Source organism: Lactuca virosa, chromosome 4, assembly GCF_052849685.1.
Source record: "Lactuca virosa cultivar CGN04683 chromosome 4, Lactuca_virosa_CGN04683_v6, whole genome shotgun sequence".
NCBI classification, from domain to species: Eukaryota; Viridiplantae; Streptophyta; class Magnoliopsida; order Asterales; family Asteraceae; genus Lactuca; species Lactuca virosa.
In genome coordinates, this window is record NC_136429.1 from 443629497 (window position 1) to 443643966 (window position 14470).

Below are 14470 nucleotides of genomic sequence, written 5' to 3' on the forward strand. Positions count from 1 at the left end.
TGAACATGAGGCAGCGTCGGTGGTTAGATATAGTGAAGGATTACGACTGTGAGATCCTTTACCACCCGGGAAAGGCCAATGTGGTGGCCGATGCACTGAGTCGCAAGGTTGTAGGGGCCACGATTCGAGACATCTGTCTGCGGATGACAGTGATTACCCCATTGCTAGAGCATATACGGGAGGCATAGGTCGAGGGCCTGAAGGAGGAGCATCGGAAGTGCGAGTGAATCACAGGCCAGGTGGCCTCCTTTGATTATGACAGTCGTGGGTTGTTGACCCTGCATTGGAGGGTCTGGGTTTCGTATTGGGTCGGATTACAACAGGTTCTGGTGGATGAGGCCCACAAGTCGGGGTTCTCCATCCATCCCGGGGCGACGAAGATGTATCGGGATCTTTGCCCTGATTACTGGTGGCCCTGTATGAAGCGGGACGTAGCATGGTATGTAGAGCGGTGCTTGACCTGCAGAAAGGTCAAGGCCGAGCACCAGAGGCCACATGGAAAGATACAGCCGCTAGATATTTCCGTGTGGAAATAGGAAGATATCACTATGGACTTCATTACAAAGCTTCCTAGGACCACACGTGGAGTAGATTCGATATGGGTCATCGTGCATCGGTTGACCAAGAGTGCTTATTTTATCCCGATCCAGGAGAGTATCTCGGTCGAGAAGTTGGCCGAGATCTGCGTGCGTGAGATAGTGGCACGACATGGAGTGCTTGTCTCAGTGGTGTCACACCGAGATGTCCGTTTCACTTCCAGATTTTGGAAGCGGTTTCACGACGAGATGGGTACTCGTCTCCACCTCAGCACCATTTTCCACCCTCAAACGGACGGACAGAGCAAGAGGACGATACACACTCTCGAGGACATGCTACACGCATGTGTCTTGGATTTCGGTGGCATTTGGGATACGTGTCTTCCGTTAGCGGAATTTTCGTATAACAACAGTTACCACGACAGCATAGACCTACCTCCCTTCAAGATGTTATACGAAAGGAAGTGTAGGACCCCAATCTGTTGGGGCGAGGTCGGTCATAGAGTCATGGGGAGTACTGAAGTAGTACTCAAGACTACTGAGAGGATCCAGCAGGTCCGGAGCAGGCTCCTACTGCTCAGAGTCGACAGAAGAGTTATGCTGACAAGCGGCATTCAGACTTGGAGTTTCAGGTGGGCGACATGGTCCTTCTGAAGGTTTCACCGTGGGAAGGTGTCATTCAGTTCAGGAAGTAGGGCAAGTTGGTCCCCATATACATCGGACCGTTCAGGGTGTTGGCTCGGGTGGGCCGGGTCGCTTACCATTTGGATCTTCCATCAGAGCTCAGCCAGATCCACATCACTTTCCATGTTTCTCAGTTACAGAAGTGCTTGGTAGACGACTCGGCGGTTGTACCCCTAGAGGATATTCAGGTTGATGACAGCCTGAATTAAATCGAGAGACCAGTACCTATTCTCAACAAGAAGACAAAGGAGCTAAGGAACAAGAGTGTTGAGCTGGTGAAGGTGCAGTGGCAGCACCGCAAGGGTTCAGAGTGGACTTAGGATCCCGAGGAGGAGATGAGGGAGCACTACCCGATGTTATTTCCCGATGCAGCAGACTTCGAGGACGAATTCTAAGACAAGTGGGAGAGAATTGTAACGTCTGGTTCCTGGTACGCATTATTTATGACTTATTCACTTTAGTAGAGCTACTCGATGAGTTGGAAGCCCCAAACTCGTCGAGTAGAAATCAGAATGGACGCGGATCTAAAGTCACCTACTCGACGAGTTGAGAGTCTCGACTCGACGAGTAGGGCTATCAGGATGAAACCCTAATTTCAAGGTTTTGCACCCTATTTAAGCATCTTAATCCCCACCCCCTCAGTCTCATTTACAACCTCCAAGTCCCAAACCCTAATCCACGAAACCCTAGAGCTTTGTGTGAGTTTGTGAGCCATTTTCGAGTGAAATTTGTGTGTTTTAAAGCTTTTAGAAGAAGAAGAAGCTAGAGGACTCCAGGAGAAGATTGTAGATCCAGAAGCAACATCTCATCCTATAACACCTGATTCCTGGTACGTATTTAATTCAAGAATTTCATGTATTTTTCTCTGGGACTCGACGAGTTGGTGGCCCAACTCGTCGAGTAGAGTCATGATCCGCGAGGAGTTTAAGTGACCTACTCGACGAGTCGGGAGACCGACTCGGCGAGTAGGTGTTGTTTGAGTGAAACCCTAAATTTGAGGGTTTGCACCCTATTTAAACAACTTATCTCAGCCTCCATCGTCCCTTATACTCCCAGAAGACATCATATCGAAACCCTAGCCTTGTTTGAGTATTCTAAGGCCATTTTGGTGCATTTTGGTGGATTGTGAAGCTTGAGAAGGGGAAAGGAGCTTGGGAGTTCAAGTTGGAGCTTGGAGATCCAGAGATTGTGTTCCATTTCCAGCTCATTTAAGGTAAAAAGCTCCTGTCTTGATCTTCCATGTGTTTATTCATCTTTAGGGCTTGGAATTTGGGTATATTTAGGGCTTTCTAAGCCATTTTCGGGTTGTGAAGTGTTATAGGGAGTATTGACTTCAGATCTTGGTCATTGGGGGGGTCTCATGGCATAAAGGTGCCAACTTTATGGCCATGAGAGCCCCATGCATCTTTTAGACATCATTTGTAGTCCTTTAGGGCTAAAAGACCCATACATGGACGTAAAGTTCGTGGCTTTACGTGCTATATCGGCCCTAGGAGGTCAGATCTACCCATTGGATGAGATGAGCTTGACAGAAATCGAGTTTATGGACATGGACTTTAGTGGACTCGGCGAGTTGTTCTTGGGACTCGACGAGTCGGGTAGTGGTTCTCCAGCCCTTGCTGTTTTGGGGGTCTGGTTGAGTCTAGAGAAGGACTCAACAAAGATGGACGAGATTATAGACTTGGGAATCATGGGCCTTGACGAGTGTTTGAGCAGACTCGGCGAGTCCAAGGCATCTTCCAATCTTTGAAGATGGACTCGACGAGTTGTTCATACAACTCGGCGAGTCATAGACTGGACACATTCTTATGAGGGAGATGAACTCGATGAGTTCAAGGTCGAACTCGGCGAGTCGGATGAAGATGGTCCCGATGGTATGATTGAAGAAGAACCCGTCGAGTTCTTGCTAGACTCGACGAGCAAAGACGGGGATTGGTTTGGGTTAGAGAAGTATGGACTTGACGAGTGTGACAACCATCAAATTTCGGTCAAGTCAAAGTCAAACAAAGTCAACTAGTCAAACCGGTCAACTCCATTAACCCTTGTATGATAGGGTTTACGTTATGTAATCACTGTATAATTCGCTATTTTAATGAGAAAACATCATTTGGAAAGTTCATGTGTTTGATTTTCCTTAGCCTTAACAGTGCTAAACAATGAACCAAAGCGATAAAACACTATTGCCCAATCATCGGGATTGTGTAGGACACTAAATCATGGCTTAACGGGGTCTATGGACCTTGCGTTGCGAAGCCGGACACTCAAAAAGATCACAAACGAAACCTCTCGCAATCTCATTCAAACCCTACTCAAGATTACTTGACGCTAATAGGATCGAAACTCATACACTACGATATAAATTGACGTTAATAGCAACATAGTATAGTACAACGTTATAACTATAATCAAATTAAATTATGATACCATATTAAAATCAAATCAAAGTATAATGCTCTAATTAAATTTAAAAGAATCAAACTTGAATGCTATAATTAAACTTCAAATCAAAGTAGATTGTTATAATCAAATAATAACTCATCTTTTATAAAACTCCATTTTTATAAACTTTACATTAAATTTTATAAAACTCTATTTTTATAAAATTTACATTAAATTTTATAAAACTCTTATATTAATTATGTAAAAGATGCTTGTGTTAGTGGGAAATTATGAAGACCACCAAAAGCAAAAAGATTATTCCCATGGTCTCCCACTCACACCTCCCATCCACTTTCCTTTCCTTTTTCTCCCAACACCTTATTCTCTTCACCACTTAAACCTTCTCTATTCTTTCTCTCACTCTCAATCTCGAAATTTCCTCCAAGAATACTCATATTCCATCCAAGAACAATCTATTATACTCAAATCTTCATCCCTCTTGAAGCATTCATCAAGGTATGTTGTTAAAAGTTTCATATTCATACAAGAAACAAATTAAATCCACCAAAATATCTAAAACTCATTTTATGCATAAACCTGATTTTTCTCAGAATCCCATCAATAAAATAAGAAGTTCTGGAAATTTTCAGAAAATAATTTATTTTTATTGAATTACTATAATTATTGCAATAAAGTAGGGCAATAATTCACATAAAATACTTTTTGCATTCAATAACTTCTGAGAAAATTTTGGGATGACCTGTATACTGATTAAACATTATATATGAAGTTTCATGCATTTATATTACTTTTTACTATTATTTATGATTTTATTGATTAATTAATAATGAAATATATAAAAAATACTTCCCATAGTCACAAATATCTGAAACTTATACACTGAGCTCTACATCATGTTATAAAACTATGGTTAATTTTACAGATTTTTTGAGAATCATTTACTATTTTTCCCGAATTTTGTGTTGTTTAATCATTAAAATATTAAATAAATACTAAAACAGTTCAGAAAAATATACAAATTTTACAGTAATTCATATTGTATGCAATAATGATTTCCTAATAATTTCATAATTTTTCAAGACTGTTTACTATTTAAAACTATTTTCCTAAGTATTTAAGCATGTAAAAATGCATTTTAATGATTATTTCATATAAATAATTGTTAAAATCTGTAAATACTTATAATTGGGCAAGTTATTATTTTAATAAGAAATTATTAAAATCTGGCCTAAATTGAAAATATAAATTAATTATGCAAAGTAAGTAATTCAATTTAAAATTCATTTAACAAATAAATACATTAATATTATAATCAAAATGAATTATTGTTAATTCATCTAATATAAGAATATGTGTCTAATTATTTGTATTAATACTCCATTCTCGTTTAGCAGTTCCTAAACCAAAACTATTAATTATATTAGGTTCTACGCCATTTTAACCCGAATCGTCTATCGTACGACACACGCATTTCGTTTTGGGACTAATGTGAGTAATCTACCCCATACTTTATAATTTTCAATACTTTTGGGGTGTATCATGTGGTTCTAATATATTCCAACTTCATTTTATTGTTTTATCACAATTGAGACATTGTTGGGACATTTATACGTGAGTCATTAATTGTATAACTATTGTTTGTTTACGCTACATGTACTTGTAGTGCATTATCATTTTTAGTCTAATCTCCATGACTATGCCCGTATTCTTGAGATACGTTATGGACAATAATAGCGCTATTGGGTTGACCACCCCGCCTTGGGACGCTAAGGTGATTGATTGCACGTGGTTGAGTGTGTATGATGATTAGATGCTCCATCCGATATATTTATATATATATATATATATATATATATATATATATATATATATATACATATGTATATATAGGGTGAGGACTTATTGTTGTTGTTATCATTTGTTAATCAATTTTTGATTTATAAACCGTTATCTCAAATACAATTGTTTGCCGACTTCAAAAGAAAACAAACTTCCAATTATAAAGGTTTCAACTTCACAATTTTCTCTACTAAAATTAGATTACTCACCAACTCTCGTAGTTGACCTGTTTTTACCCATGATGCAGATTTGAAGAATGAAGTTGATGAAAAATAGGTTGTGCCTTAGAAATCCACAAGACTATTTAAATTTGATGTAATAAATGTTGTTCATATTTGGATTTGTATTTGTATGTTGTGGATCTTGTTTGCATACTTAGTACTTAATTGAATCTAATCATATTATAACATAGTTGTCATGAGACTTTGAACAATATATCACGCCTCGATCGATTCCGAAAAGGATCGGGGTGTGACAGATTGGTATCAGAGCCCTTGACTATAGGGAATTAGGTTAATTGCCTTGACCTAGTCTATAGCCTCTAGGGTCCTCTCGTATGCTAGTTTATAAAATGCACACACAACTGCATGCAATTCGCACTTAGAAAATCCTAGGAATAACTTTGTGTGTTAATTGCTCCCTTATGTGCATACGTATTACTCCTGACACTTATATGTGTGCATACACTTGTGAATATTCTCCACTTTCTCTGAAAATCACACACATACTCAAGTTGTTTAACAAAATGTATATACATATATGTATTCCTTAGAGCTCATAGGAAATTCAAAGTCATCCACTCTAGTTAGGTAGGATCATAGTAATGGACGCGTAGTAACTGGAAGGGGGAGGTGTCGGTAGCCCGAAAGTCCTGACTAGGTAAGCATTCGTATACATCCCAATCAACCGAGGGACCAGTTTGCTTATCTGGGGACCAAAGGCGAGAGTTCCCAAACCTATAGGCCAAAGCGCGTCATTCACATTACTTTTGAGCCATCAAAATACCCGACCTTATCAAACGTATCCGAAAGGATACACTCCAAAATGGCCAACTCATTGGACTATTAAGTTCCCTAATGGGCCTAGAAGTGGGAAAGAAATGTGAAAACTTAGTTTTGTGGGGGCCCACGCAAGTGCTACATGTTTCACATTTAGTAACCATGGAAAGCCCAAAAGGTGCCCAACACTCCTAACCATGGCCCAACAAGTGTTTTACAATTATTTTACCCAACAATGTCTAAAAAAAAAAACTTTATTTCCCTAATCAATTTACAAATAACTCACAAGTCCATATGCGTGTTTCTCATAGTTGACATGTTCCTTGTTTAGTTGTGGACTTAGGGTAGACTCATTAGGATCAACAGTCTAATAAAATTTTAATTACACATAACTGGGGGCATGTCGAGTGAATCTTAGGAGTGGATCAGACATGGAACAAATCACAAGATTATAATTAAGTTATTCCTACTAAATTCATAAGTCTATTTATATAGACCTCTGGTATAGAGTCGTCAGCGTAGTCGTGTCGGCAATCTAGAAAATAGCTAAATACATAATACAAACTATAATACCCAAATTATACAAAATTTTCTGCATAAAAAAAATCAATAGACAAACACAATGAAACTAAAAAGGGTATCAATCTATCAAGAGAAAAACACATACAATGTAGATTAAAATCCACTAATTATAACAAAATGGCTAAAAGAAAAGGTAAGGACTAAGGATTGTTAAGTCCTCTCTTCTTATAAATAGCTTTGAAGCAAGCTTGCCTAAGCTTCTTTGTTCTTTTTGTCAATTCCATACCTGGAAATTTCTCCATCATCTTCTTGTGCCCTGCTAACGTCTCTACCTCCTCCTTTAATCCCAACTCCTAGTTTTTTTAGGTAGATGCAATATATTTTTCGTGTGAGTTCATAAAATTTACAATGAGTTAAGTTTATGTAAATATAAATCAGAAATCGTAGTAAAACAATTGATTCGATGTGGCATATGCCTAGGGCCTATGTTTATGTTATAAAGAAACTAATAATTAAAATTTTAGAAAATACCAAAACAACTTTGGTTACCAAGTGCATGCATACATGCATGAGTAATGTATAGAAGGTTATTATCGTAGTTTACCTTGGCATTTTGAATGAGGGATTGAAGGCTCTTAAGTTTTCTATGAGGCCATCTGTTTATGTTTAGCTCTCTGCATCTTTTCTTCAACAATGTTAACCCTATCCCTAGTTCCTTTGCTGCCATGATTATCGGCATCTCAAAGTACTTCGCTATCTCTTCAAACTCCAATGGTCTCAATCTATTTGCCACCTTCCGGCCACCGTGATCAGTGGTGGCAGCACTAGAACTACCTATAGCCTCACCACCGGATTTACAGTCTTCACTGAAACTAACCAATGGTAAATTACCATCCTCCCAACAATCCCATAAGCTTATGTATTTAAGGGGATCCAAATCGTGAAACTCATTTCTAGAAATGATGTTTTGATCTTTGTTAAGTACTGTGGAAACGTTCTGATCGAGCACTTCATGCAATTTTTCCGACAACTCGTAATCATGATGGTCGAGCATGTCACCACTTCAAAAATCCAAAAAAAAAAAAAAAAAAAAAAAACTCAAGATAATCAAATCCAACACGATGAAAGACTCTTTTTGATCACTACAAATCCAAACCATGTTTTGATCAATATAGACAAAATCACTTTTCTGTGCGAAAGATGGGGTAATGAGTGACGTTTATATATACCTGAAAAGATCTTGATGATCAAAGTACTGAAACCAATCGAGGTCATCTATGGGGTTTTGATGATCTGCAGGTGGATCCATTGGTGAGGGAGAAGTTAAAAGTTGCGGTAAGAATGTGATGATTTATATAAGTGAAGTGGGAGAAGTAATTAATAACAAATAAAGAGGAAATGAATATATATGGTCTTTGAACTGTAACCTTCTTCTTCAATTCACACACATATACGTATATGTTGCCGCAAATTATGACTTATGTGCCTCATGCATTTAATACATCACATGCCTACTGCATATTCTTGACTTTGAAGCTACGTACCAGTTTCAAATTTCCCCAGTAGCACACTTTTCATTAGAAAGTACTCCAAGTCTTCACACATGAACCAGTTAGAAAGTACTTCAAGTCTTCACACACGAACCAATTAGAAAGTACTCCAAGTCTTCACACATGCAAATTATGACTTGTGTGTCGCTATAGGTAACTAATAAAACTTTATTTTTTAACCCCTTAAATATCAGTACAAGCTTCTAACCTCGACGTTTAAATTCTAAATTTCTTTTTATTACTAAAAGTAGCATCGATTCAAGTATATAAACCATGAATCTTGAGAACACGGCAAAACCCAAATAAGTCTTATCATCTATGTAAAGAAAAAACTCAGGGTTTTTACTAGTAAATCTATCAGTGGCGGAGCTTGAACAATTAACTTGGGGGGGGGCGAAAATATTATCAACTGAAATTAAAATTAAAAAAAAAACAGATTGTTTTCTACAAATAAACACCAAAAACACCTAGAAAAAGAATTACAACTCAGCCCGACAGCCTTTAATGTCTTTAAAAACAGATTATGAATGATATATTAGTAAGCAGACAACAATTTCTCTTTCAATGTTTTCATCTTTCCCATGATTATATCTAGAAAAATCAAAATGAAGGAACAATTGATCCAATCAAAACAAAATCAAATTCAAAATTAGAACAATAACCAATAACTCATTTAACAATAACCAAATCAATCTTTGTTGTCACTTTTCAGTTTTGTTTGAAGCTGACAAGCTGTTAAGCATAACCAAATCAATAACCAAATCTATAAGTTCATAACTTATAAATCAAATTGGCAAATCGCCAAATCGCAAATGACAGCCAAATTAAAAGGAAACTCAGTAAGACAGTAGTAACGCATAAATAGGCAACAAATTGACAGAAAACAGCAGCAGCAGTGCAATACGCCAACACCAACAATCAACAATCTTACAATCAGAAAAGAAAGAACATCTGAACAGGATTTGGGTCTCGGGATTACATACCTGATTTCTGTGAAGTGAGAATGGGGACTTGGGCACTTGGCGATGGCGATTGGCGAGAGTGAGACCAGGCGACTGACTTGGCGAGACAGCGACAAACGAACAGCAGGCGAGATAGGCAGCGAATTGGGAAAATGGGGATGAATCGATTTTGATTTCTTGATACCGCTTGGTCGCTTGGAGAATTGGGAGTATTGGACCATTCTGATTAGGAATCGGGAGGGGCCAAAGCCCAAGTTTGAAGATAGCAGGCCTATAACTATTTTATTTTGAACTACAATTCCTACTTCTAGCCCAATAATACTACGCCCCTGGAATCTATGAGGGCTAGTGTAAACATTATGGTCATATATCATTAAGATTCTATGGACTTAGAATGTGTGATTCCGCCTCATTCCCTGTTCCTTGTTTGGTTGTGGGCTTAAGGCGGGGTCACCCATCCAAAACGCCCTTGCAATCGTAATGATATACGACTAGTTTACGTCAATCGACTATAAAAGAACTTGTAGGACTTATAATGCAAAGTTTGTCAAAATTTGTTGAAACATTCGTAATGATGGAACTCGCTAACTACGTTATAAAATATTCATAGTGGTAATACCAAGGATAAAACAGGGAGTATAAAAGCACACATAGAATACTCTATCATCCCAAAACAATAAACTCCTTTTAAATTGACTCAGTTCAAGTTACAATAAGAAATTTCCAAGGTCATCATGTGACATCAGGAGGGTTGTTCCTCACCATAATCAATTTCTTGTACTACGAAAAGTTTTCCACATCTTTTTCCAAACTCTTGAAGTCCCAATCAAAATGCAAATTTCGGGACGAAATTCCCTCTAACGGGGGGATGATGTGACAACCATCAAATTTCGGTCAAGTCAAAGTCAAACAAAGTCAACTAGTCAAACCGGTCAACTCCATTAACCCTTGTATAATATGGTTTACGTTATGTAATCACTGTATAATTCGCTATTTTAATGAGAAAACATCATTTGGAAAGTTCATGTGTTTGATTTTCCTTAGCCTTAACAGTGCTAAACAATGAACCAAAGCGATAAAACACTATTGCACAATCATCGGGATTGTGTAGGACACTAAATCATGGCTTAACGGGGTCTATGGACCTTGCGTTGCGAAGCCGGACACTCAAAAAGATCACAAACGAAACCTCTCGCAATCTCATTCAAACCCTACTCAAGATTACTTGACGCTAATAGGATCGAAACTCATACACTACGATATAAATTGACGTTAATAGCAACATAGTATAGTACAACGTTATAACTATAATCAAATTAAATTATGATACCATATTAAAATCAAATCAAAGTATAATGCTCTAATTAAATTTAAAAGAATCAAACTTGAATGCTATAATTAAACTTCAAATCAAAGTAGATTGTTATAATCAAATAATAACTCATCTTTTATAAAACTCCATTTTTATAAACTTTACATTAAATTTTATAAAACTCTATTTTTATAAAATTTACATTAAATTTTATAAAACTCTTATATTAATTATGTAAAAGATGCTTGTGTTAGTGGGAAATTATGAAGACCACCAAAAGCAAAAAGATTATTCCTATGGTCTCCCACTCACACCTCCCATCCACTTTCCTTTCCTTTTTCTCCCAACACCTTATTCTCTTCACCATTTAAACCTTCTCTATTCTTTCTCTCACTCTCAATCTCGAAATTTCCTCCAAGAATACTCATATTCCATCCAAGAACAATCTATTATACTCAAATCTTCATCCCTCTTGAAGCATTCATCAAGGTATGTTGTTAAAAGTTTCATATTCATACAAGAAACAAATTAAATCCACCAAAATATCTAAAACTCATTTTATGCATAAACCTGATTTTTCTCAGAATCCCATCAATAAAATAAAAAGTTCTGGAAATTTTCAGAAAATAATTTATTTTTATTGAATTACTATAATTATTGCAATAAAGTAGGGCAATAATTCACATAAAATACTTTTTGCATTCAATAAATTCTGAGAAAATTTTGGAATGACCGGTATATTGATTAAACATGATATATGAAGTTTCATGCATTTATATTACTTTTTACTATTATTTATGATTTTATTGATTAATTAATAATGAAATATATAAAAAATACTTCCCATAGTCACAAATATCTGAAACTTATACACTGAGCTCTACATCATGTTATAAAACTATGGTTAATTTTACAGATTTTTTGAGAATCATTTACTATTTTTCCCGAATTTTGTGTTGTTTAATCATTAAAATATTAAATAAATACTAAAACAGTTCAGAAAAATATACAAATTTTACAGTAATTCATATTGTATGCAATAATAATTTCCTAATAATTTCATAATTTTTCAATACTGTTTACTATTTAAAACTATTTTCCTAAGTATTTAAGCATGTAAAAATACATTTTAATGATTATTTCATATAAATAATTGTTAAAATCTGTAAATACTTATAATTGGGCAAGTTATTATTTTAATAAGAAATTATTAAAATCTGGCCTAAATTGAAAATATAAATTAATTATGCAAAGTAAGTAATTCAATTTAAAATTCATTTAACAAATAAATACCTTAATATTATAATCAAAATGAATTATTGTTAATTCATCTAATATAAGAATATGTGTCTAATTATTTGTATTAATACTCCATTCTCGTTTAGCAGTTCCTAAACCAAAACTATTAATTATATTAGGTTCTACGCCATTTTGACCCGAATCGTCTATCGTACGACACACGCATTTCGTTTTGGGACTAATGTGAGTAATCTACCCCATACTTTATAATTTTCAATACTTTTGGGGTGTATCATGTGGTTCTAATATATTCCAACTTCATTTTATTGTTTTATCACAATTGAGACATTGTTGGGACATTTATACGTGAGTCATTAATTGTATAACTATTGTTTGTTTACGCTACATGTACTTGTAGTGCATTATCATTTTTAGTCTAATCTCCATGACTATGCCCGTATTCTTGAGGTACCTTATGGACAATAATAGCGCTATTGGGTTGACCACCCCGCCTTGGGACGCTAAGGTGATTGATTGCACGTGGTTGAGTGTGTATGATGATTAGATGCTCCATCCGATATATTTATATATATATATATATATATATATATATATATATATACATATGTATATATAGGGTGAGGACTTATTGTTGTTGTTATCATTTGTTAATCAATTTTTGATTTATAAACCGTTATCTCAAATACAATTGTTTGCCGACTTCAAAAGAAAACAAACTTCCAATTATAAAGGTTTCAACTTCACAATTTTCTCTACTAAAATTAGATTACTCACCAACTCTCGTAGTTGACCTGTTTTTACCCATGATGCAGATTTGAAGAATGAAGTTGATGAAAAATAGGTTGTGCCTTAGAAATCCACAAGATTATTTAAATTTGATGTAATAAATGTTGTTCATATTTGGATTTGTATTTATATGTTGTGGATCTTGTTTGCAAACTTAGTACTTAATTGAATCTAATCATATTATAACATAGTTGTCATGAGACTTTGAACAATATATCACGCCTCGATCGATTCCGAAAAGGATCGGGGTGTGACAACGAGCTGGTAGACCAACTCGGCGAGTCAAGTCAACTGGATGTTGACTTTGACCAAAGTTGACTTTAACAGGATTTGAGTTGACCCTGGTTAGGGTTTCCAGTACAAGTTGATAACTTGGATGGGGTTGTCGTGTAGGGATTAAGGAGTCGAGGAGAGTCGGTTTTCACGCCGAGGACAGTTCGGACACTACACGACTTTGAGGTGAGTCTTCTCCTAGTAGGGGTGGGTCTACGGCCACAATGCCGGCCCACAAGTAAGAGTACTCGTTAGATGAATGTCTGTGTGATAATTATCTGGGACTTGATATGTGTTATGCTCATTGTGCTTAATATGGTTATGATTGTTATGCTTATTGTGCTTATTATGTGTTAGCAGTAGGAGGGGTGAAATAGTCCCTAGTAACCAGTTGAAAGATACCGAAGGGGAGGGTAGTTCCCAGATACCGGTTGAAAGATGTCGAAGGGGAGGGTAGTTCCCGGTTACCGGTTGAAAGATACCGAGGGGGAGTCCAGCTCCCGGCTATGCTTGACAGTTACCGGTTGAAAGATACCGAGGGTTATATATTATTTTGGTATGGGTATGATGGGGGAACTCACTAAGCTTCGTGCTTACAGTTTTAGTTTTGGTTTCAGGTACCTCTTCGTCTAAGGGGAAGGAGCCGACGGTGTAGCAGCGCATCACACACACATGGTTTCCGCATTGAGTTTCTGGGATTGTACTCTGATTTTCATTACTTCTGATGATATGGTTTTGAGACACGACATTATGGTTTTTATAAGTTGATGTAATGTTGACAATGTTTGGGTGAACTGTTTTATGAATTACTTAATTAAAAATGAAAATTTTTGGCCTCGAAATTTAGGGATGTTACACATCCTCTTCATTTTCTGGTAATCAAGCCTCTAACTTGTCTAGTAGTTTCTTAGATCTTCTTATCTTCACTTTATGGGGTTTTTGGTCCAAGAAACATGATTCTTGGGACATGGACGTCCCAAGTGGGTTTACCATCATATCTGGAATCATTAAGGGTTATTATGGCATAAAGGTGCAAACTTTATGCCATTGGAACCCCCCATGCAAGCTCTAAGGTGTTATTTTGGCCTTCTAAGCCCCAAAAGGCCATGCATGGAAGGAAAGTTAGGAGCTTTACGTGTTCAAATGGTGTCCAAGGCCTATATCCATGCTCTCGGATCAATGCCAAATTTTAAATTTCTACCCTTCGTGTATATCTCACCCGTACTCATAAGAATATACTACCTGATATTCATCTTAATTACATTACGATTATTATGTATCCCAAATCATCATATATTATCAGATATGCTCTTAACATGTATTTCAGGCAATATCAAATATTTCACAC